The 25,920-nt window shown below is 40.1% G+C and overlaps 1 protein-coding gene across 4 annotated transcripts in view; it reads right to left on the bottom strand.

Annotated features, from left to right (window-relative positions):
* aco1 (aconitase 1, soluble) overlaps positions 1 to 25,316 on the bottom strand; it is a 113,229-nt gene extending 87,913 nt beyond the window's left edge. For all 4 annotated transcript variants that reach the window (XM_028805829.2, XM_028805830.2, XM_028805831.2 and 1 more), the window contains exon 1: positions 25,199 to 25,316. The gene's annotated coding sequence lies outside the window, so the exon portion shown is untranslated. The remainder of the gene's footprint in view (positions 1 to 25,198) is intronic.
* Positions 25,317 to 25,920: the final 604 nt, after the last annotated feature.

Genomic DNA, 25,920 nt, shown 5'->3' with positions numbered 1-25,920 from the left:
GTGTGTTTGAGAAAAAATGTAACAGGACTGAAAAGCAGGCTTTAAAAAAATATTTTGGCAGGCTGGTTCCAAAAGCATTTGAGTATATAATTAAGCAGAGGTTGTTTGGCACTCTCTGGCTACACATTTTTATTGTATTCGGCCTCTTACTCAGAAGCTTGGTACAGTGCCTATTACAAGTATTCACCCCCTTGGAAGTTTTCATGTTTTATTGTTATACAATATTAAATCACAGCAGATTTAAATTTGGCTTTTTAGACACATGTCAACACAAAAAGACTTTAATGTCAAAATGAAGATGGATTTCTACAAAGTGGTCAACATTAATCTATATATCTTAGTGCTGGGCGGTATGACCAAAATTCTTTATCACGGTATTTTTCAAAATTATACTGGTTTCACGGTATTAGATGGTATTTTTTTCCCATGCATTCCACTGCAATTACTACAGCAAACTGGCTGAGAATAACCTAATCCACTGTCATGAGAATTGTACATTGTACAAAAAAAACATTTTAATGTGTACACAAGTATTAATACAGGTTTGCATGGCCCCATAAAGTGATAGTTTTCAAGGGGGTGGCACTAATGAAGAGAAGGAATCATATTGTATGACAGTTGCAGTCAAAATATACAACCTTTTTATTGAACAAATTTTGCAAACAACTTAAAACTAAAATTTTGACAACATATGTTCAACCATCCAAAGAGGCATTTAGACTTAGTAAAATTTCCAGAAGCGCTTGTCAAAAGTTGTATTGCACTGAACATGTCTTAGAAAAGGAATAAATAGTAAATATTGTAAACCAACTACACTTTCTGCTAATGAACAATCTCGGTCCACTGACACGTTAAAGTGACTTTTTAAACAACTTTACCATCATTAAACTGCATAATATTTAAACTAATAAATAATAACAATAAAATAAATAATTGTGCAACTTCCAGTAATAATACTATTACTTCAAGACTTCAAGCCCAGGTGCATTACACAGTATTCACCAAATAAAAATAAAATAAAACAAGTGCAACTTGGTGAGGACATCTTTACCAACTGAACCATCATTAATGCAAATTGCATTAATATGGACCTTGCTTCAAGCTAAGCTATATACATAAATAATAAAACTGCAACTTGCATTTATAATGCTATTTGTGGTATAGCCCTACAGAATCGTATTAGGGCCACAGGGAAGAAAAAAAAAATGATATGTCGAGAATAAAGTCGACATGTTGACTTTATTCTGGACATTTCCACTTTATTCTTGCCATTTATGTCGAGATTAAAGTCGACATTTACACTTTATTCTCATAGTTTATTTTGTAATTAAAGTAGAATGTAGTAAACTAAAGTTCATTCTAAAATCAATGTTTAATTTACTAGATTTTCTCAAACCCCATCATAAGTTAATGTAGCACATTAAATGCTTTGTGTTAAATGTTTCCCGACCCTGTTGTTAATCGCTATGCGCTTCTTAAACTGACTTCCTCTACACTAGGAGGCGGCGCAGGCAAAGATCGCCACACAGAATAGATTCACTTCATGATATTCCTGCTCTCTTGAGTCAGTATGGTGACCTAACCTACAAAATGAAGGCAAATGGACACTCCAGGCAACTCTATGAAAAGGTGACTGAACAGCACAAGACAGGGAATGGGGACAAGAAAATATCCACGTAAATCAGTCAGAAAAGAAGAGTATGGCACAGTTGTAAATCTGTCTAGAGCAGGTCATTCACAAAAATGGAATAATGAGGGAGGCCAACAAGAGAACCCTATGAGAACTCTAAAGGAGTTACAAGCTCCAGGGGTTTAGATTGGAGAGACTGTGCAGACAACAAATGTTGACCAGGTGTATCACCAGTTATAGCTCTTTGGGAGAGTGTCAAAGACAACTCCCCTGTTTTATAAAACACACCATAAGAACATCAGATGATGTCTCATAGGAGACTCTAAACTCAGCTGGAAGGATGTTCTCTGGTCTGAGGAGGCCAAAATTTCTCCATAAAAGACTAAACGCAATCTTTGGTGTAAGGCAAACAGTACACATTGTAGCAGATGCCACATGTGCGATTATTCAGTGGGCAGTTTGCTGCTACTTAGGGTGCATTGCAGAGAGAGTGGACACTGTAAATACACCTTTAAGGGGGAGGTCATAACACGGTCAGGGCGGTTGGTGCTGAAGACTTAAGGACCGGAAAAGAAGGGAAGAGAGAGAGAGACATCTTGAGGTGGAGCAAAGAGAAGAGATGAGGTAGCACCAAGTAAAATATCTGCTGGAAAAAGTTTTTTTTTGTGTGTTTACTCAGCGACACAAGAGAGACGCGTCTCTGTAGGCGGACTCTTTTTTTTCTTTGGTTTCGCTGACGATTCCTTGGACCGGTTGTATTGAACTTTTTTGTTATCGGCTCGACGGTTGACGTATTCCGGTAGGATTTCTCTTTGCCCTAAACAGTAAGGACAATAAACCTATTTGGACAAACTGGTTTATCTTAGGCGGCACGGTGGCGCAGTGGGTAGCGCTGCTGCCTCGCAGTTGGGAGACCTGGGGACCCGGGTTCGCTTCCCGGGTCCTCCCTGCGTGGAGTTTGCATGTTCTCCCCGTGTCTGCGTGGGTTTCCTCCGGGCGCTCCGGTTTCCTCCCACAGTCCAAAGACATGCTGGTTAGGTGGATTGGTGATTCTAAATTGGCCCTAGTGTGTGCTTGGTGTGTGGGTGTGTTTGTGTGTGTGTGTCCTGCGGTGGGTTGGCACCCTGCCCAGGATTGGTTCCCTGCCTTGTGCCCTGTGTTGGCTGGGATTGGCTCCAGCAGACCCCCGTGACCCTGTGTTCGGATTCAGCGGGTTGGAAAATGGATGGATGGATGGATGGTTTATCTTATTCATGAACATCGCGCTCCTAAACCGGGAGGGGTGGTTTCGATTGCTATGTACTTGTTTCTTTGGTTTTTTGTCTATATGTAAAATATATATATGTGTAATTTTTTTTTGCCTCTTCTTTCTTTTGTGATATGTCTTGTAGTTTAATGCTGAGCTGGGACATGTGGTGAGGGGTCAAATAAAAGGACGAGCGTTGGTCACGTTGCCCGATAGATTTTTGATATTTAACTGCTTTGCTTCTGCAGTTGTCTAATTGTGCGGCAACCCAGGGGTTAGTTGTTCTCCCGGGGCAGCAGTACAACATTATAAAAAATACCACCATATAGCATGGTGGTGGTGGCAGCATCAGGCTGGGGTGATGCTTTTCTGCAGCAGGCCTTAGGTTTGCAAGGGTAAAATAAATACAGAAATAATCCAGGGAAATCGTACGGCAAAATCTGATGTAGTCTGCAGGAAACAAAATTCTTAATTCAATTTAAGGTTGTGGAGAATTAAAGTTTATTATAGAAAGTTTAAGTGTAAGACAGGAACTGGCCCAGGACAGGTGAACGTCCATTGTAGAAAAAACCCACGCACAATCGACATTGCACTAATATAAATTTAGTAATTAACTTAGCATGCATATCTCTGAAGATGTAGGATGAAAAGCCACAATATACAAGAACACGTTCACTCCACATTGACAATGACTGGGGACAGAATTCCAATGCAAGGCACTAGATCAGTGAAAGAGCAGCAGTATTCATTGTGGCACAATGCTTCTTTATGAAGGTGAAGTAACAGAGAGATGAAACCATGTATGGGGGAACAGGTTCCAGCTTTCGCATGACTCTGCTCAGGATAAAGCAGGTGAAGAAAATGGACGGATGGATTACTATTACTATATGTATTAACATTGATCACTCAAGTATTGCTTTTTGCATTTTTGGTCAGTTTTGGGAAGTTTGTTTCTTTTTTTTTTGTAAATAGCTAAACAAAAGTTATAACACTACATCATGTTTTACTTTAACTTATTACAAACAGAAATTATGTTTACAGGGTGCGCCATGCAATTAATTAAAATGCTTGAAATGCTTATGTTATATAGTAAACTCTCATTCAGCCTACCGACAAATCATCCACCCACACACACCTCCTTGAGCCAAAAGGCCAGAAATTGGATTAAGCAGTTTTAATGGGACCTATGTGTAAATTAACGATAAATCGATTTTTTTTTGTGGTACGAGGAGAATGTGTGTCATGAAATTTTCAGTGCATCATCATACCAGTGTGACTCAGAGTAATGCTCATAACTATATGCTGCTCAGCAGGAAGACTACAGCATAAAACACACAAATTAACAAACTTCTGGATTTTGTAAGCTGTTGTGTGTCTGTTACAGTCAGGTAAATAACTGGCATTCAAAAACAACAAGCCCTGGTTTACTAAGAAGCTAAAAGGTCTGCTGAATGAGGAAAAGAGGGCATTCAAATCTTGTGACAAAGAGACTCTGAAGGATGAACAGCGAGTGCTAAAGAAAAAAGCTGAGTGAGGAAAAGGATATTTACAAAGCTAAAACAGAATACAAACACACTTAGAATGACATGAAGGGTGTCTGGAATGGACTGGGCATAATGACTGGACTCAAGCAATCCAGGCCACAGGTGCCAATAAGGGGATGTTGACAAAGTTAATGCCCTGAACCCATTATTTAATAGATTTTTCCCTTCCAATGACTAGTCTTCCCACACCATGCCTACCACATCAACAACTCCTACAACGTCAACTGGAATGGCCAATGATGAATAAATAACCCTTAACTGGGTTACTGTAGGGCGGCACGGTGGCGCAGTGGGTAGCGCTGCTGCCTCGCAGTTGGGAGACCTGGAGACCCGGGTTCGCTTCCCGGGTCCTCCCTGCATGGAGTTTGCATATTCTCCCCGTGTCTGCGTGGGTTTCCTCCGGGCGCTCCAGTTTCCTCCCACAGTTCACCGACATGCAGGTTAGGTGGATTGGCGATTCTAAATTGGCCCTAGTGTGTGCTTGGTGTGTGGGTGTGTTTGTGTGTGTCCTGTGGTGGGTTGGCACCCTGCCCGGGACTGGTTCCTGCCTTGTGCCCTGTGTTGGCTGGGATTGGCTCCAGCAGACCCCCCGTGACCCTGTGTTCGGATTCAGCGGGTTGGAAAATGGATGGATGGATTACTGTAAAGGATTTTGTAGTCTACACATGTATTTGCTTTGCACACACTTTCAGAAGGCACGGGTATAAAAACATCCACAAAATACACTTGCAAAGAGCGATCACATTATTCCTTCTGTTGATTGAAATAAGCGGTCTTAATAGTTAAAAAAATTCCTTAATTTATATGTTGATGAGCTGAACGTACAGTGCTAAACTCAGCAACACAATCTCAAAAACAGTAGTGTGCTATGTTAAAAGTTGACCGATTACCTTTTAAACTAATGAGTAACCTATTGCAAATTGTATCCTATTGAAGTAAAAACACCTGCATTATTATTCTAGCAGCACTGGGTATTAGGTATGAAGCACACATACAGTGCATCGGGAAAATATTCACAGCGCATCACTTTTTCCACATTTCATTATGTTACAGCCTTATTCCAAAATGGATTAAATTCATTTTTTCCCCTCAGAATTCTACACACAACACCCCATAATGACAACGTGAAAAAAGTTTACTTGAGGTTTTTGCAAATTTATTAAAAATAAAAAAATTAAGAAAGCACATGTACATAAGTATTCACAGCCTTTGCTCAATACTTTGTCGATGCACCTTTGGCAGCAATTACAGCCTCAAGTCTTGTTGAATATGATGCCACAAGCTTGGCACACCTATCTTTGATCAGTTTCGCCCATTCCTCTTTGCAGCACCTCTCAAGCTCCATCAGGTTGGATGGGAAGCATCGGTGCACAGCCATTTTAAGATCTCTCCAGAGATGTTCAATCGGATTCAAGTCTGTGCTCTGGCTGGGCCACTCAAGGACATTCACAGAGTTGTCCTGAAGCCACTCCTTTGATATCTTGGCTGTGTGCTTAGGGTCGTTGTCCTGCTGAAAGATGAACCGTCGCCCCAGTCTGAGGTCAACAGCGCTCTGGAGCAGGTTTTCATCCAGGATGTCTCTGTACATTGCTGCAGTCATATTTCCCTTTATCCCGACTAGTCTCCCAGTCCCTGCCGCTGAAAAACATCCCCACAGCATGATGCTGCCACCACCATGCTTCACTGTAGGGATGGTATTGGCCGTCGCTCTGCGACGGATGTCAAACTGCCTAGCTCCGTGCCCACAATAGAGCCTGCCTTCCTCACCAGTTTGTCCAGGCGTGAGGCGTCCCTCTTCTTTATGCAGAGGAGCCTATTGCTGGCTTGAGAGAAGAGGGCAAGCTGGATCTTACCAGAATAGAAAAAGAAGGGGAAGGTGCAGATGAATGTGAGGATAATGACATCAGAGTCTATAGTTGGAGGAAAAAAAAAAACACCTTACAGGTCCTCAGATGGCTTCTTCCTTAATACGTGTCAAAAACCAGTGTCATCTGCAACAGAGAAAAGACTCCTGGATGCTGGCCATAATATGCTTTTCCATCCACCTTCTGTCCATTGTCTGCGTTCTTTTGCACATTTTAAATTTTCTCCTTCTTATCTGCCAGTTTCCGCTTTGTCTTTGAAACTCTGCCTCTGTCCTGGTTCCAACCAGTTTGCCCCTCTTCTCACAAGACAGTAATGGACACGTTTGTATGAAATCCGCCATTTCTTGGCAATCTGTCACATGGAATAATCTTTCAATATTTAGACATGTTTCTTGAGAAATCTGTCAAAAACTTGAAACTTTCTGGGTGTGTGCGGACTTTTGACAGGTAGTATACCTGGAGAAAAACCTACTTAGATGGAGGTAAAATGTGCGGAGTTAACACAGGCGGTGGCAGACCTGGGATTAGAACACAAGCCTCCCATTTACTGCAATGTTATGGTGCCCTGCCTTTTTATCTCCAAGTTTGTAACCTGTTGGATGACACGGATTAAATGGATGCATGGAAAAAGAGTATTTTGTAACTCAATAAATAAATGTTTCCTAAAATTGTATATGGTTAATGTTACTTTTAAAATATAATGTATGTCCTATTGTGTTATTCCCAGTAGCATGACGAGTGAGGCAGGACCAAGACTGGGAAGGAATGCCAGTTGTTCTTTACAAAGCACGCTAACTCTGTCATATGGAGATGGTTTAGGGTAGCCAGTTCTCCAAGATGCACAGCTCAGGTTATGTTGGAGTTCCTGCAGGCAAGCTGGAACATGTCTATTCCCACGGGGTAGTGTCGAAAGCCCCTTGCTGTGCTCCTTGTTTACCTATGACATTCCGTCTGTTTACATGCACTCATAATCAGGTTAAGGTGAATAACATGGTTAACACGTAAGCCTGGTTTCTTAATAATTCGCATGTACATGCGCAAGTAATTGTCTGGAGTTCTCCTTTGTCCAAACACTCAAAAGTGTGCAAAAAACAGATAAATGTCATCATTGGCTACTGAGAATTTGAAAATAAGCATGACGTCTGTGATCATTTTCTTATGTTTTATAAATATGTTTAGTCAAATTGATGCTTTATTAATAGGTTTCTGTTACGGGATTGCACTTAGCACACTCTTTTCTGCTGGGCTATTCAATTAAGCCCAACAAAAGACTGGTACAGTGCATCCGGAAGGTATTCATAGCGCATCACTTTTTCCACATTTTGTTATGTTACAGCCTTATTCCAAAATGGACTAAATTCATTTTTTTTTCCTCAGAATTCTACACACAACACCCCATAATGACAACATGAAAAAAGTTTACTTGAGATTTTTGCAAATTTATCAAAAATAAAAAAATTGAGAAAGCACATGTACGTAAGTATTCACAGCCTTTGCCATGAAGCTCAAAATTGAGCTCAGGTGCATCCTGTTTCCCCTGATCATCCTTGAGATGTTTCTGCAGCTTAATTGGAGTCCACCTGTGGTAAATTCAGTTGATTGGACATGATTTAGAAAGGCACACACCTGTCTATATAAGGTCCCACAGTTGACAGTTCATGTCAGAGCACAAACCAAGCATGAAGTCAAAGGAATTCTCGAGGCACAAATCTGGGGAAGGTTACAGAAAAATTTCTGCTGCTTTGAAGGTCCCAATGAGCACAGTGGCCTCCATCATCTGTAAGTGGAAGAAATTCGATCTTCCACTTACGATCGGGGGAGAAGGGCCTTAGTTAGGGAGGTGACCAAGAACCCGATGGTCACTGTCAGAGCTCCAGAGGTCCTCTGTGGAGAGAGGAGAACCTTCCAGAAGGACAACCATCTCTGCAGCAATCCACCAATCAGGCCTATATGGTAGAGTGGCCAGACAGAAGCCACTCCTTAGTAAAGGGCACATGGCAGCCCACCTGGAGTTTGCCAAAAGGCACCTGAAGGACTCTCAGACCATGAGAAAGAAAATTCTCTGGTCTGATGAGACAAAGAGTGAACTCTTTGGTATGAATGCCAGGCATCACGTTTGGAGGAAACGCTGAGCAGGCTCCTGTCAATCATGGAGAATCCACTGCATCCACTAAACAGTATCATCTCCAGACAGAGAAGCAGCTTCAGCGACAGACTGCTGTCACCGTCCTGCTCCACTGACAGACTGAGGAGATCGTTCCTCCCCCACACAATGCGACCCTTCAATTCCACGGGGATAAACGTTAACATTATACAAGGTTATTGACTGTTATACCTGCCTCGCACTCTCCACCTTGCACTGCATTTTTATCACTCTTTAATTAATATTGTTTTTAACAGTATGCTGCTGCTGGAGTATGTGAATTTCCCCTTGGGGATTAATAAAACTGTCTATCTAAAATCTTCAGTAGCTTGGCAACCTGTTGCATGGAATAACCTTCATTCTGCCAAAAAAAAAAAAAAAAAACCACACACACCCACCCACACACACTGACATGTTTCTTGGAGAGCCAAGCTCAAAAATATCCAAAATGAATTAGAACTGAAACTTAGAAATGCCAGTTCCTTGCAACCCGAGTGAACAGAGTAACAGGTTCAAGGTTTCTCTAATAACCAATTAGCATTTATATAGGACTAATTAAGGATAAGCCAAGGGAGTTGACCATTAGGACATGGAAGGAATAGCTTCTGAAAATGGGGCTTTGCAGTTATACAGTATGTGAATAATAAATTAAACATCAGTCATTTCAAGCAGTAATAGCCATTACCAACACTTGTCAATTTATTTATAGAGCATTTAATACAACATCAGTAATAATGTAGCCAAAGTGTTTTATATAAAACATAAATAAAGCATAATATGACCAACAATAAACTGAAAACCACCGAGTAAGAAGGTAGGATTACCAGTACCAGTGAAAAGCTAAAGAACAGAAATGAGGCTTCAGACTAGTTTTAAACAAATCAATATGAAAGGTACATATTTAACGTAGTAAGGTAAAGAATTCCACAAATGTGGTGCAGCAGCTGCTAATAATGTCTTGGCTGTATTTTAAACCAATGTATAGGTAATCCCCAGGTTACGGACACCCGACCTACGACTTATGAATGAGGCCGCAGCTGTGACGCATGCGCCTCATTAACTGCCGCTCCGTCATCTTTGGCCGGAGGACACTGCAAGTAGTGGCTGGAGGGGTGTGATTTTGCTGCTCACGCAGTATAGTATCCCTGTGTCCCTCGGGCGGCTCCCGGTGGCAAGCAAGTGGTGACCCGTGGTCCATAGTCACTGGAGCCCTCAGCTATCGCTCATGTGCAGGATGGAGGCTTAATGGGGCGGTTCGCTGTTCGCCCACTACGCCGCCGCAGCTACTGCTCCTGACTGGACGCAGGCTGGATGGAGCAGTGTAGGGCATTTCACTGCCCGCCCACTACACACGGCTCCCCCCGAATCGTTTTCGGTGGGCGGCTGGTAATGCTGCAAGCGGTGACCCGGTTGTGGCTGAAAGGAGGCCATTGAGGATGAACGGGGCGGCAGGGGGGTAGCATTGTAGTGTGCTTCAGGTGGCTGCCTGTTGAATGGGGATGGTGGTGGGTGATTCACTACACGCCTTTGGCCGCACCGTGTTCGTTCTCGGTGGGCGGACGCATGCTGCAGGCTGCATACTATAGTGGAGGTGACTGTGTGGTGGGTGGTGGTGAACCGCACCTCGCTACTCCCATTCATTCTCAATAGCAAGCCTGCTTTTACTGTTACATACTGTACATAGCAGGAAGTTGTCTTGTCAGTACACCAGACGTGCTGACGAGGGATGCCTGCCTGCTGTGATAGCTGTACAGTGCTGTGCAGAAGAGCTCATCTTAACCTTTTGTCTTCACCCTTCAAGAATGTCTCCAACACAAATCTGATGCAAGTGCTGGTGATACAGTAAAGAAGAGAAAAACCACCACCATTGAAAATAAAGTAGAAATAATAAAAAGGTCAGAGAGGGGTGAAACTCCATCATTCATTGGCAGTGCACTTGGTTACAGTTAGTCAACAACAGCATTTATTAAAATAATGTACCTGTTCCGACTTACATACAAATTCAACTTAAGTACAAACCTACAGTCCCTATCTTGTACGTAACCCGGGGACTGCCTGTAATGGTATCTTGATAAAAAAAGTACCCATTTCTATCAAAAACATGACAATTTCTGATTGTGTCCAGATTTTGACCTAGTAGCATATACTACAGTTTTCCTCATACACCACAGAAGATACAAATACTGGAAACAAACACCATAAAATAAACAGATTTCTTGAGAAATCTTTTTACAATTCTAACATGTAAAAAGAATAGCTTTTTGCAATGACAGTTAACAAATCCCAAGGACAAATATTCGAAAAAGTCATTTTTTTATATGAGAGGAAGACACGATATTCACTCACAGCTAGTTATATATTGCATTATCACGATGTAAGACCAAACAAGGAATCAAAATTCAATGCAATCTTGAAGAAAAGTTCATTCTAAATATTGTTTTTACTGAAGTTTTAAACTAAAAATGAACATAATGCATGTGTAACAATTACCAAGAAAAAAACAAATCTCTTTTAAATGTATTTCGGGTTAACCAAAACCAGGGGGGTGGTGAGCAAAGCGAGCAGAGGGCGGAGCCCCCTAATTTTCATTAAAAAATGTTACATTGGGTTATTATTTACTTGATACTTTGTCCTTTTGTTTAGATGTTCAATTATCATACACTGTTTCAAGTTTGAGACAGTTTCCTAAATGGTCAGCACCGTATCAGTACTGGTCAACCTACAGCTTTTCACTGCCCTCCAAAAGGTTCAGCGCTATATTAACTCTTTTAGAGCGGATGTCGACTTTTGTCGACAGGAGGGGTTGAGGGCAAATGTCGACAAAAGTCGACATCCAGGGATAGAGGGCGACAATCAGCTGTTAATGGCGACAAAACTCACTGTCACGTCGCAGGCATTCCCTCTGTGCTTGGAGGAATGCTAGACTCGTTGATTCTGCAACTAATCCTTACGTGTGCGTGAGTTGCGAAATGTAAACAATTGCAAGATGACATCGACATGTCACAAGGGAGCGAAGCGAGTGCAGAAAAGAAAACACTCGGCAGACAATGTTTTGCGCATTATCGCGGAGTCGGACTCTGATTTTTCAGAATCGGATTTTATTGACAGTGATCAGGAGATCGAACAAGAGAGTGAGAAGCCGGCATCAGCTGATCGGACACCAGCCGATGCCGCACCAGCTGATCCGCTGGCAGCTTAGCGCATTCACGCAGCCGATGCATCTACGGCAAGGTTCGCGTGGGAGGAATACACAGACATTGATCCGTGGGCTACCGGACTTCACAAGACGGCATGGCCTGCTGTTGGACATGACAGATCACCAGTTGCTGAACTACTTCAAGCTGCTCTCTCCTGATGGTGCTTTTCAGCTACTGTCAGACCAGACAAACAGGTAGGCAGAGAAATTTTTTGAATCGCGGGCTGCGCTTGCATCGCATTCTCGTTTTTCAAAGTGGAAACCCACAACAAAAGACGAGATGAAGCGCGCTGTGGCATTACAAATAGAGATGGGACAGAACTGGTGATATAACTTCAGGGAGCATTAGTCCAAACGTGCTTTGTCCCCTGGTGGCTTTGGACAGGTTATGCAGCGTGATGATAGGTACATGATGCTGCAAAGTTTTATTCACTTCTGTAATAAACAGAAGCAAATCCCATGGGGTGAGCCAGGCTATAACGCCATGCATAAAGTTCAGCCCCTGCTTGATATTGTGGAACCAACATAGAAACAATTTTATCAGCCTGGCTGTGATTTGTCTGTGCATGAATCTATGATAAAATAAACTTTTTTTTCTGCAAATATATGCCAGACAAGCCCACAAAGTATGGCATAAAGGATTTTGTACTGGCAGAAGCAAACACTGGTTTCTGCCTGAGAGTAATTACATATACAGGAAAGTATTTCTTTCAAAGAGAGAACTGTCCCTTGACAAGTCAGGTTGTGCTGGAGCTGCTTCAGGGCTATGAACATTTGGGTCATGTTGTGTACATTTGGACAATTTTTATACATGCCCAGAATTGTTCATGGAGCTACAGAGCAGAGGAATTGGAGCTTGTGGCACAGTGAGGGTGAACAGGATACACATGGCTTCACAGTTGAAGCCAGACAGGCTGAAGATGAAAAGAGGTGACAATACGGTTTTCATGCGGGCAGAAAACTTGGTGGCAGTGGCATGGCATGATGGCAAACGGGTGACTTATCTCTCTACAGTACACACTAACAATATATGTGAGAAAGTGCAGCAACAGACAATTGAAAAGTAGGCACCAAAGCAACACATATTGTAAGCAGTGCAATGTGGCAATGACTGAAATTGGCTGCTTTGAGCGAGATCAGACTTTGCTGTGTAAAATGTATGTGATATGTATGTGAAATCAAATAGTATGCAGGCTCATACAACATGCAAGACAGTAACATTTGTCAAAAGTAAATTTTTTTTGTTGATTTCAATTACTTTGTGTTCTTTTTTTAAAAAAGTTAGTTTTTGGAAAAATATTCAGTCCTGGGAGAGAAGAAACAAAAAAAAAATTAGCCCTAAAAGAGTTAATACTGGCCAACCAAAAGCTTTTCACTACTCCGCCATCAAAATTTTGACTTAAAAAAAAGGTACTTTGAATATTGGTTTCGTCCGTTTATAGGAGATGGACGTCTGAAGCAGAGCTCCGCTAGCAGCGGCTTTATTTTCCCACGTATTTCATATTATTTAGAGGTATCCTGTATTTAACCCGACCAAGGAACTTCCACTACAATATGCAAGCATGAGTAACAAGAAGAAAAGTCAGAAAGAACCGGAAAAGAAACTTAAAGCTGCATCGAAGTCCGGACAGACTTCCGGCCTGAGTGCAAGTGTAAGGTATGGCATCACGGAGACTGACCTGGAACAGGCAGAAGAGTGCGCAGAATTCCTGGGGGCCCCGCTCCATTGTATCGTCTCCAGTCGAGAGTGAAAATGGGAGCGAAGGCGCAAGTGATACAGGTCGCAAGGGATCGCCGATTTCTGAGGATCATTCGAGACTAGAAAGGGCTCTGCAGGACGTGCTCTCATCTACTCATCGCGAGCCTGTAACAGGAGCTGCATTTTCACTTGCGGAGCACGAAAGCAGAAGCGAACTGTCCGAACTGAAAGAGATGATCGCTACACAGATAGCTACACAGAAAGAGATGAACACTACACTGGCCACTGCCATGGTTACGGCCATGAATGAGCTTAAGAAAGATAACACAAATGATCTTAAGAAGGTGGCCACTGAGCTCAAGAAGGATAACAAAGATAAGGAAACGCGTCTATTTGAACGTTTCGACGTGAACTTTAAAGGCATGTTGGAGAAATTAGTGGAACACATTGAAGAAACTAACTCCAAACTGAAAAGGCTTGATGATCATATTAATGACGTTTCAGATCAGCTGGAAGACGTTAAGCAGGGACTCACGGCTCGAGTGGAAACAGCGGAACAAATGGCATCTAACGCCGATGAAAAAGCCACAGCTGCGAACTCGGAATACAAAAAACTTGGAGACAGACTTGCAGCCCTGGAGGATGGGTGCAGAAGAAATAATATAAGAATTGAGGGTATACCTGAGAAACGAGAAAGCTCAAGCCCAGTGAAATTTGCAGTAGAATTACTGTCTAAAATAATTGGAGATGACTTTAAACTCGACAATGAGATAGCCACGGCTTATCGCACAAAGATACCAAGCGCCTTTAAATCTAGGTCTTTTATTGTCCGCTTCGAACGACTAAGATGTAAGCTTGATGTGATGGCACTTCTCAGACACAAGCAAGAGATTATATTCGAAAATAATCTTATTCGTATTTTTCCCGACTTCTCACCATCAACAGCTGCAAAACGCAGATCCTACAACGACATTAAAAGGATGCTACGGGAAGCCGATATCAAATACAGCCTCTTGTATCCTGCCAAACTGAAAGTGGAAGTTCAAGATGGACATTATATTTTCTTCAGCAAAGAAGAAGCTGAAAAAGAATTAAAGAAGCTGTTTCCGACACTTTTTTGAAAGTTAATTAAAATTAAAGAGCCGTATTCTATCAAGGCACGGGAAAGACCTATGATCTGATCGCTGGATCCATGTTTAAAGAGACTGGTATTATAATTATACATCTCTTATTTTCTTTTTATTTATTTTTTTTTGTTTTTTTTTTGTTTTTGTTTTTATCTGGACTTTATATGTTATATGTTTATGTTTTAATCAGAGTTATAGAGTTATAGACGTGAGTGTGAAAATGTGGAAGTGATTAAAGTAGGATTCGTTTTATTTATTTATTTATTTATTTATTTTATTTTACTATACCTTAAAGTAGACTGTTTAACTTCATACCCTTGGTTTAATGCTTGTTCTACTATTTATACAATTACCATTATACTATTACAGTATGAATTACCAGGTTTATCCTAGACTAGTTTTTAAAATCACTCCCAGGGTTGTTTTTTTTTTTTTTTTTTTTTTAATCTTAATATCTTAACTTAAAAGCGCTGAAGATTATTTCAAGCTTAAATATTGTTAATGAGAACATTTTCAGCAGATAGTATTAAGGATTTAACTGTAAAAGATATCTCTGTTTTAATTCTGTAACGCCGCTGCAGGGTGGGGTTTGTTTTGTTTTGGACGTGCTCTGTCTCTTCGTATGTCAGAGGACTGGAACATCGCGAAGTGGGGTCTAGCCTCATGTGGGGAGGCAAAATGGGGGGGTGGGGGGATAAAGGGGGGAGAGAAGGAGAGCAGGTTATATCTAATCTATTCTTATAATCCTTATAATTATAAATATCAATGCAGCAACAGGCTAACATGCAACAACTCCTGGGGAATCTTGAAACTAAGATTAAAACTGCCATATTACCAATTAAAACTATAAAATGACATTAAAAACTCAGAATCAATGTCTCCATGATGGGACAGTTAACTTTGTGAGCTGGAATGTTAAAGGCCTGAATCACAAATTAAAGAGAAAGAAAGTATGCTCTTACCTAACAGGCTTAAACGCTAATATAGTATTTTTACAGGAGACCCACTTACTAACCAAGGATCAGTTCAGATTACAAAAAGACTGGACTGGCCAAATGTTCCATTCTAGCTTTATAAAGAAAACTAGAGGGGTGGGAATTCTTATACATAGAACAGTTCCATTTGTAGCATCAGAGGTAGTGTCGGACCCTGAAGGGAGATATGTGATGGTCATGGGCAACTTATATAACAGTAAAATGATTTTGATAAATGTTTATGCACCCAATGTTGATGATAAGGAATTCATGCAAAATCTATTTGCATCCATTCCCAATGTGAACACTCATAAAATTATAATGGCTGGGGACTTTAATTGTGTTTTAAATCCACTCTTAGATAGGACTCCTGTGACAGGGGGGACGACATCTAATACTGCAAAGATAATTACACAGTTTTTAAATGATCACAACTTATCAGACCCCTGGAGGTTTCTTAACCCAAACTCAAGAACATATTCGTTCTACTCACCAGTGCATTATAGCTACTCAAGAATTGATTATTTTTTTATAGATAATAATTTCCTGCCTACAATTAAATCATGCAAATATGACACAATTGTTATCTCTGACCATGCCCCTCTAGTCTTGGAGCTAAAATCAATAAGCCCCTCGTACTCACCTCGCAGATGGCGTCTTAACCCTCTTTTATTGGCAGACGAGAACTGCACAGAATTTATATCCAAACAAATCAGCTTCTTCCTAGAGACAAACACGTCTACAGAGGTTTCTGCAGGAACACTCTGGGAAACTCTAAAGGCCTTCTTAAGAGGCCAGATTATTTCATATCTTTCCCATAGAAATAAATTAGAAACCAAGAAAGTGTCAGAGCTAAGAAATGAAATTACTAGAATAGATGAAGAACAAGCCAGGCGTCCAAGTGAAGCTCTTCACAGGAAAAGGCAGGCCCTGCATACAGAACTTAACATCTTAACAACTAAAGAAACTGAACAACTTATTTATAAGTCTAGACAGCATTACTATGAACACGGAGAAAAAGCTAATAAGCTTTTAGCTCAACAAATTCATAAACAAGAGGTTCACAATGCAATACCAGTAATCACCAACAAGAATGGAGAAGAAATCATCGACCATAATAAAATAATGCACACATTTAGAGATTACTATAAGTCTTTATATTCCACTGAGCCCAAAGAAGACAACACGCAATCTAATGCATTTCTGCATAATTCACAAATACCACAAATAGATGCTTTAAGTGCTGAGGAACTAGATAAACCTCTAACGCTAACAGAATTACTAGACGCTATAAAGTCACTACAAAGCGGGAAATCATCAGGCCCTGATGGTTACCTCGTAGAGTTTTATAAGAAATTCTCCACTCAGCTAGCTCCACTCTTATTGGTAACATTTACAGAAGCTAAAGACCACCAAATACTACCTCAAACATTTCGACAAGCATTAATCACCGTCTTTCCTAAACAAAATAAGGACTTGTTACAATGTGCATCATATAGACCAATTTCACTCCTGAATAATGATGTTAAGATACTCTCAAAAATCCTAGCTAGAAGGATGGAGAAAGTGCTGCCTTCGGTAATATCACAAGATCAAACTGGATTTATTAAAGGCCGACATCTATCTTCAAATCTCCGACGCTTGTTTAATGTTATATATTCACCAGCAAAATCAAACACCCCAGAGATATTACTATCATTAGACACAGAAAAGGCATTTGACATGATCGAATGGAATTACCTTTTCACTGCATTGGAGAAATTTGGGTTTGGCCCGAATATTTGTGCTTGGATTAAACTACTGTATACCAGTCCAGAAGCTTCAGTTTGTATTAATAAAATTTGCTCAGACTACTTTAAACTAGAACGTGGTACCAGACAAGGATGTCCCTTGTCGCCACTGTTGTTTGCAATCGCTATTGAACCACTGGCGGTTCACTGCCGAAATTCTCATCAGATAAAGGGGATTGTCAGAGAAGGACTGGAACAGAAAATTTCTCTATATGCAGATGATATGGTCTTATATATATCGGACCCAGAAAACACTGTCCCTGCTGTTTTAACAGCACTAACAGAATTTCAAAAGATATCTGGTCTTAGAATTAATCTGAATAAAAGTATACTCTTTCCAGTGAACTCACAAGCATATAATATTAAATTAGACACCCTACCTTTTACCATAGCAGATCAGTTTAAATACCTAGGGGTAAATATCACAAGTAAACATAAAGCTCTTTATCAACAAAATTTTGGCGTCTGTATGGAAAAAATTAAGCAAGACTTGCATAGATGGTCAACCCTTCATCTCACTCTAGCCGGAAGAATTAACATTGTTAAGATGAATATCCTTCCTAAACTTCTCTTTTTATTTCAAAACATTTCAATATATATATCAATAAATCGTTTTTTAAACAGTTAGATTCAATAATAACCTCATTCATTTGGAACTCAAAACACCTACGTATCCGAAGAGCGACCCTACAAAGACCTCAGGCAGAAGGTGGCATGGCTTTACCTAATTTTCAGTTTTATTACTGGGCAGCAAACATACAAGCCATAAAAACCTGGACACAAATAAATGCACATACCCAGGCTTGGTCTGCAATAGAAGTAAAATCCTGTAGTACTTCTTTATATTCCCTGCTCTGCTCTCCAATAAATGAAAGTTATCGCAAATATACTAATAACCCAATTGTGCTTTACTCACTCAGAATATGGAACCAAATTAGGAAGCATTTTAAGATGGAAAATCTTTTATCAGTGGCACCTCTGCAAGGGAACCACCTCTTTCAACCTTCGCAAGTATATCCAGTTTTTAATACCTGGAAAAGTTTTGGGATTAAAATGCTCAGAGATCTTTATATAGACAACATATTTACATCTTTTGAACAATTACGTTCAAAATTTAACCTCCCAGCTACACATTTCTTTTACTATCTTCAAATTAGAAATTTTGTTAAACAGAAATTGCCCGATTTCCCCCACCTTGCACCCTCCACAATGCTGAAAAAAATACTGCTCAATTCCGAGGAAACAAACACTATTTCCGCAATATATAAAATCTTATTAGAGTCCCTACCTTTCAAAGATCCAAGAGGACATTGGGAAGAAGATCTCTTAATCAATATATCAGAAAAGGAGTGGATGGTAGCAAAGCAGAGAATTCACTCGAGTTCTATATGCGCAAAGCATAGAATTATTCAACTAAAAATTATATATCGAGCTCATCTGTCTCGCTTAAAACTGTCCAAAATGTTTCCAGGCCAGGATCCAACCTGCGAGCGCTGCAACCAAGCTCCTGCCTCACTGGGTCACATGTTCTGGGCCTGCACCAAACTAACATCATTTTGGACAAAATTTTTTAAGTGCCTCTCAGACAGCCTTAGTATCACAATCCCTCCTAACCCACTAACAGCTGTGTTTGGTGTCCTTCCAGATGGACTTGAATTGGAGAAGGACAAACAAACAGTGATTGCATTCACTACACTCTTGGCACGCAGACTTATTTTGTTAAATTGGAAGAATCCTAATTCTCCTCTTATAAGTCAGTGGGAAACTGATGTTTTATATTATTTGAAATTGGAAAAAATCTAATTTTCAGTTAGAGGATCTGTACAAAATTTTTTCAAAACTTGGCAGGATTTAATCAATATTATTTTAGAATAAGAGAATTAACTATTATTGCATTTAACTCCCCTTCTCCATCTCTTATTTATATAGATATTTACTTCTCCCCTTCTTTTGTCTAATGTTGCCTTATTAAAAAGCTTAAAGAAATTTTCCTTTAGCTAAGCTCTCCTTCTCAGGGGTGGGGTTTGATTTGTTTTCAAATTTGTTGGGTTATAAATTGATCTGTTTGTATGGAATGATTACAATGAAAATTAATAAAATAAAAATATTAAAAAAAAAAAAAAGAATAAAAAAAAGGTACTTTCCTGGGCACTTAAATTGTGACGAAATTCCCCTTTTTCTCCACAGTTATCTAAAGTTATGTGCATGAAATAGATTTTTCACTTCTATGTGGGGTCAATGTGCTTGACCAAGCTTCTCCACTCAGCCTGAAACTGCACCTTCTCCCCAGTCAGACCCATTTCCTTCATATATTCTTTTATTTTATCCATCAAAGTCTGCTTCAGCCTCCCTCGCTTTCTCTTCCCTGGACTTCCATTCTCATCACTCTTTTGCCCACATATCCCTTGTCCTCCACATTACATCTCCATACCACTTCAACCTACTTTCCTGTGCTTTCTTAGATATCTCTCCCACTTATGTCGTCTTGATTGTCTTGTTTCTTATTCTGTAATTTTTGTATCTCCTCACATCCATCTCAACAATCACTTTTCTTCCACACCCACCTTCTTCTCCTGTTCTCCTGTTACTATCCATGTCTCAGCACCATAAATCATTGCTGGTCTTACACCGGTCTTAAGTATTTTTTAATACAGTAATCCCTCGCTATATCGCGCTTCGACTTTCGCAGATTTTATATGTAAGCATATTTAAATATATATATCGCAGATTTTTTGCTGGTTCGCGGATTTCTGCGGACAATGGGTCTTTTAATTTCTGGTACATGCTTCCTCAGTTGGTTTGCCCAGTTGATTTCATACAAGGGACGCTATTGGCAGATGGCTGAGAAGCTACCCAACCATAGCGCGTCTTACGTATTAAATAAAACTCCTCAAATATATTGTGAGCACGGGTGCTGTTCGCACCCCTAGAGGACACGGCCGCTCCTCAAAAAATGCTGAAAGATTACCTTCACATTGCTCTCTTCCTTGCTGGGCTTACATATGGCTGCTTTGTCAAGCGATATGCTTCCTGCACTGTGCTTCGCATACTTAAAAGATCTAACAGCACGTATTGATTTTTGATTGTTTGCTTTTCTCTCTGTCTTGCTCTGACATTCTCTGCTCCTGACGGAGGGGGTGTGAGCAGGGGGGCTGTTCGCACACTGGCCTAGAGGATGCGGACGCTCCTCTAAACAATGCTGAAAGACTACCTTTACATTTTACATCCTTGCAGCTGCTTTGTCCGGCGGTGCTTCGCATACTTAAAAGCCAAACAGCCCTATTGATTTTTGTTTGCTTTTTTCTCTCTCTCTCTCTCTCTGACATTCTCTGCTCCTGACACGCACTCCTTTGAAGAGGAAGATATGTTTGCATTCTTTTAATTGTGAGACAGAACTGTCATCTCTGTCTTGTCATGGAGCACAGTTTAAACTTTTGAAAAAGAGACAAATGTTTGTTTGCAGTGTTTGAATAAAGTTCCTGTCTCTCTACAACCTCCTGTGTTTCTGTGCAAATCTGTGACCCAAGCATGACAATATAAAAATAACCATATAAACAAATGGTTTCTACTTCGCGGATTTTCACCTTTCGCGGGGGGTTCTGGAACGCAACCCCCGCGATAGAGGAGGGATTACTGTACTTCTATTTCTGTTCCCTCAACTCTTTTATACAAGATTGGGATTGGGAAACCAGAGCTTGCTATTATCAGTATTGAATGCAAGGTTTACTCCATTACCCATAAATCACCACTCATTTCCATTGTTTACATACTGATGGCTGGTCCTGGACAAGAAGATGGTCTGAGCTTAGCACAATCACATTAAATTTCTGTGCCTTCGATTTATTTTTATGTGCTCTTCTTCAATTTACAAAACCAGCACACAATGCCAGGGTTGCCAGGTCAGGACGGGAATCCCTGCATTTTTGGCAGGAAAAAAAAAAAAATCGGGAGGAATTATGGGGGTCAAAAATATAACATGGGGGAAATTCTTAAAAATTAGGAGAATTTTGTCATGTGAATTATTTTCCTATAGAAATAGGATTTCACATCTTCCACATTTTCCTCACCCCCACATGACCGATGAAAGCAAAGTCAGCAATGACCAACATAAGCCTAAGTCACATTATTCGACTTTTCCCCAGTGATTTTCTGTTGCAGCCTTCATTTACATAATCAGAAAGAGCCGGAGGCAGTTACAGATGCGCTCCTGCAAAGTCGATCACCTAATCTGAAATACAGACTAGTTGGTCTCGGTCATTGGGTGACTCGCTACGATAAAATCAAACCCGTTGTCTTTAGTCGATAGGTGGGCTGTGTGTGCAGGAGAGCTGACAACCAGTGAATGCTCACCTGGTAGTACAATATATAGAATGTACCGATGAGAAACTAGGAAATTGCATGTTTTGAACCTCACAAATAGAAGATAAGCTTTTTGTCGTATGTCTTGTGTTGTACATACAAAACAGAATGGAGGCCAAAAAAAAATAAAAAATACCCATTATATAGTGCCAGTTCTATCAGGCAAGGCACTATTGATAGCCAGAAAAAGGAGCAAGTACGACTGCAATAGAAGATTGCCACTTGGTCGGTAAATTCAATATTGCCTGCGATTTTACAGTCGTGTAATCTGACATGATGCAGCAATGAGACAAGTTACTACAGCCAAAATGTAACATCGGCCATACTGAACCATGCAACAGCTACCTGTCATTGCTCCGCCCACTCATCTTGAAGCTCATATATAAGTGGTGAAGTGGTCTGGGATTGATGGCCATCCGACAGTAGTGTCGTCATCCCATCCTAGTCTGAATTGCTCATTTTTCAAACTTTACTACCAAGATTCAGACTTCTGTCTAAACACAAAAGCAAATCTATAGTTGCTATTAACTTGGAGAAACTTCAGTGAAGTTGTTGTCAGAGCTTTGCAAGATTAGAATCAAGTCTTTGGAGTATATTTCATTAAACCAGTTACCATGGGTTATGACAACTCCCACTGCATCAAGCAACAGGCAGAGAAAGGGAACAGAAGAAGAGATTGTACATAGTTCTGAATACTTACAAATGATAACTTTTGCTTTTATAAAAATATTTGGCTTGTAAATGAAATTGCAAGTACATATTCTATTTTGGGATAAACACTATCTTGAATTATTGTAAAAGAAAACTTTATCTCAGAGTACAGAACGCTGCCTTTATAGGTTTAGACTGCTGCTTCCGTCCATCCACCTGTCCATCTTCCTAACCCGCATATCCATGGCAGGGTTGCAGGGCAGAGGGATGCCTATCATCGGGCACAAGACAGGAAGAGCACCTGACAGAGCACCACTCCATCGTATGGCGAACACACACATAATTGAGCAACATTAGTCCACTTAATCTTCAAATCAAATCAAATTTTGTTGCATACAAACTACACATACAGTACAATATGTAGTGAAATTTTTAGTTGTTCAGCTCTAATTAGGCCTTTAGGAATATAAAAGGACAGTAACAATAATATGACTTTATAAATAACAAAAATCATTAATTGAATTTTAAAAAGCGATATATAATGACTTAATGTAAGAGTTAATATTATTGCATTGTGTAGTTCTACACACTTATAAGATGTGGAAAGACTGTGTTCTACCAGAGATATCATGTAGTTCTAAACACTTACTCAAGGTGCGGACAGACTGTGCTCTATGTATACAGCAATTTCATTAAATTTTAATATCATTAAAGAATAAATTCATGAGCTTTTTGTGAAATATAGTAAAAAACTTATGTAAACAACAGGGCATCGTGTACTGCTGGACACTTATTTTAAGATGCGGACAGACCGTGTTCAATAAGAAATTTATAAGTTCATTAAATTTTAATATGATTAAAGAATATATTCAATTAGCTTTTTTTGAAATATAATAAATAACTTTACATAAGAGAGTTAACAATAGGGCATTGTGTACTTCTGGGCACTTATTTAGAATGCGGACTGACTGCGTCATATGAGAGACATAAGTTCATTAAATCTTAATATGATTCAGGAATACATTCACCAAGCTTTTTGTGATATATAATAAATAACTTTATGTAAGAGGGTTAACAATAGGGCATCGCGTCATTCTAGACACCTTCCTTATTATAGGTGCCGAAAGACTGTTCTATGAGAGATGCATATGCATAAGTTCAACAAATTTTAGTATCATTAAAGAATATATTCACTGCGCTTTTGCCATCAGCAAAATTGTTTATCAAGAATTATATTTTAAAATGTTTTGGGGAAAAAAAGGGGATCCATCATTTGTGAATTTCCTCCTTGCAGTACAAAAAGAAAACCCATGTTTTGCAAATGGCACACAATAACACAAATGAAAGCTGGGAATGCTTTGTCATCTGAATAATTTCAAATATTTTAGTAGATAGACCTTTATTTGTTTCCAGAGGAAACCCATTTTTTTTAACCAGTAGTTATTATATATATATATATATATATATATATATATATATATATATATATATATATATATATATATATATATTATATAAATAAATAAAAGAGTAGGTCTGTGATACGGTTTGCATATCAGCAGCTGGAGATCCACAAAGGGAGAAAAAAATGAACCACGGATCACAAAGTAGTTTTTATTCCTGAGCTTTCAATATATATACACATACTGTACATACACATACACTCACATATATACATACACATAATATTGTCTGAACACACACCAAAATGCCTAAAAAGAAAGGACATTTACAAAGAAAGACGACGTCAGACTTGACAGTCCCAGTGAGGCACTATACAACTGTATTCCGAGTTAACTACTGTACTTAGCTCAGCAGTTAAAATATAATTTACTTGCACAAGTGCCAAGACCTTTCTTTACAATAGATCAGTGTTCATTTTTTAAAAACTGCCTGCATCAAGCGTGTGAATTACAAAACAATACTTAAAAGTTTTTTTTTTTTTTTTCAGAAAGGCTGGAAAAATTCCCAAAATGGGGAAGATTTTGACTTAAGTACCTGGCAACACTGGACACAGCACACGTACACAAATACGGTTGAAAATAAAAGTGACAAAGAGCTGAATGCAGAAAGGCCTTGCAATTCATAAATGAACACATAAAGCACTGTTGTAGATTAAGTTAAAAATAAATACGCTATGCCTATTAATGTAAAGCTGCTGCTATTGATAAAAGGTTGTGAAAGGTGCTACATACATAAAATGGTTGAGAGCTAACGTTTCTTTTTGGCGACACGGAGTAATATACGCCACGTAATACGAGATGATGATAGGGGAAAATAGTGCAATATTAGCAAAACAAACAACTTATTAGTGTCATAAACTGCATTGTAAACAAACTGTAAACTGCGCCCTTGTGCGGGCAGCACTCGTGAGAGTCGCGTTACCGTGCGTTCAGTGCAACATGTGACCTCGATCACCGAGTCGGGCGAATCACGGAGCTGTCAAGTACGTGAGGCCGGACGGCGAACTCCCGAGTCGGTGTCAAGGTTGCTTCTGCTCGTCGGTGAATGTGGACTTAGGTCAGCTGGCGTTCGTGTTGACGGATCTTACAGGAAGCGAACGAGACTGCTTTGTAACAGATCCCGAGCGTTTTCGAATAACAATAATAACTTAATTTTATATCTTCTAAGTGCAGGTTAAAACATGGCCGCAATAAATCAATGCTCTCAAGAGAAGTAATTTCTGACAAAAATCACAATATGGAGAAATGCCGCCAGTCCCAGACGGCCAGACTGCGGCCTAGCGCTCGGCGCTTTCAACAAGCGACCGCAACTTGTTCGGAGGCAGGCTAATTGCCGCAGCAGCTGTAGTTGCCTTCACCCACACGTAGAACCAAGCACCAGCCTGCGAGGGGACACACAGGGTCGGATGCAGCAATATATGTCCAAAAAACATTCAACTATCGCGTTCTGTTAAATGTATTTTTCAACAGATGAAATCTGTGACTCGAGTCTTTGTATCAGTAACACTCACCCAGCCAGATCCTGCGCTGTCGGTGGCGGACACACAGCAGCCAACCACTCGAGAGGGTTCTCTCCTGCGGCTGCTGGGAAGTAGCTGTAGTGGATACGCTATACGAAGTAATGCGGTAAATGGGGCGTGGCCTAACCGTAGCACTTAAAGAGTCCGCGTCTAATGTAGAGCAAAATTTGAAAGCTTTTTAAAAGCTCGCGTGTCACATATGAGTGAAATTAAAATGAATTAAATTTGTGAGAGGCGAAGGATCAGAAGTATACAAGCATTTACACACTCTACACAAATCGTATTTTTAAATGTACACAAAAAATTTGTAGGAAATGTACGCAATCATCTACTTGTCTCTTTCAGGCACAGACTACCAAACAAGAGCACTTCACATGAATATATAAATGATCATATGTTTCGCCGACCGGTAAAGTCTGCGTCAAAGTGGTGCCGTGAGAACTCAAGTGTCAAAGAGTCCCCTCCTCAGCAGAGGGGCATTGACGTCACTTGTGACACGAAGCCCCACTGTGTGTATCATTTGAATTATTAATCTCATTAGCTCAAATATGACGATCGCCACCGTTCCCCTTTCCACAAAACAAGAGTGACGGAATAAAGAGTAACGTTCTTTTTCTTTATTTGATTAGACCCGTAATCTTCTGCCCAGACCGGGCAGCACATGTATGAGGAGCTTCTAATGCAAGAAATATGGTAATGATTCAGCTCGCCTT

The sequence above is a fragment of the Erpetoichthys calabaricus genome, chromosome 7, assembly GCF_900747795.2.
Source record: "Erpetoichthys calabaricus chromosome 7, fErpCal1.3, whole genome shotgun sequence".
Lineage (NCBI taxonomy): Eukaryota > Metazoa > Chordata > Cladistia > Polypteriformes > Polypteridae > Erpetoichthys > Erpetoichthys calabaricus.
This window is presented reverse-complemented; position numbering and strand designations above follow the sequence as displayed.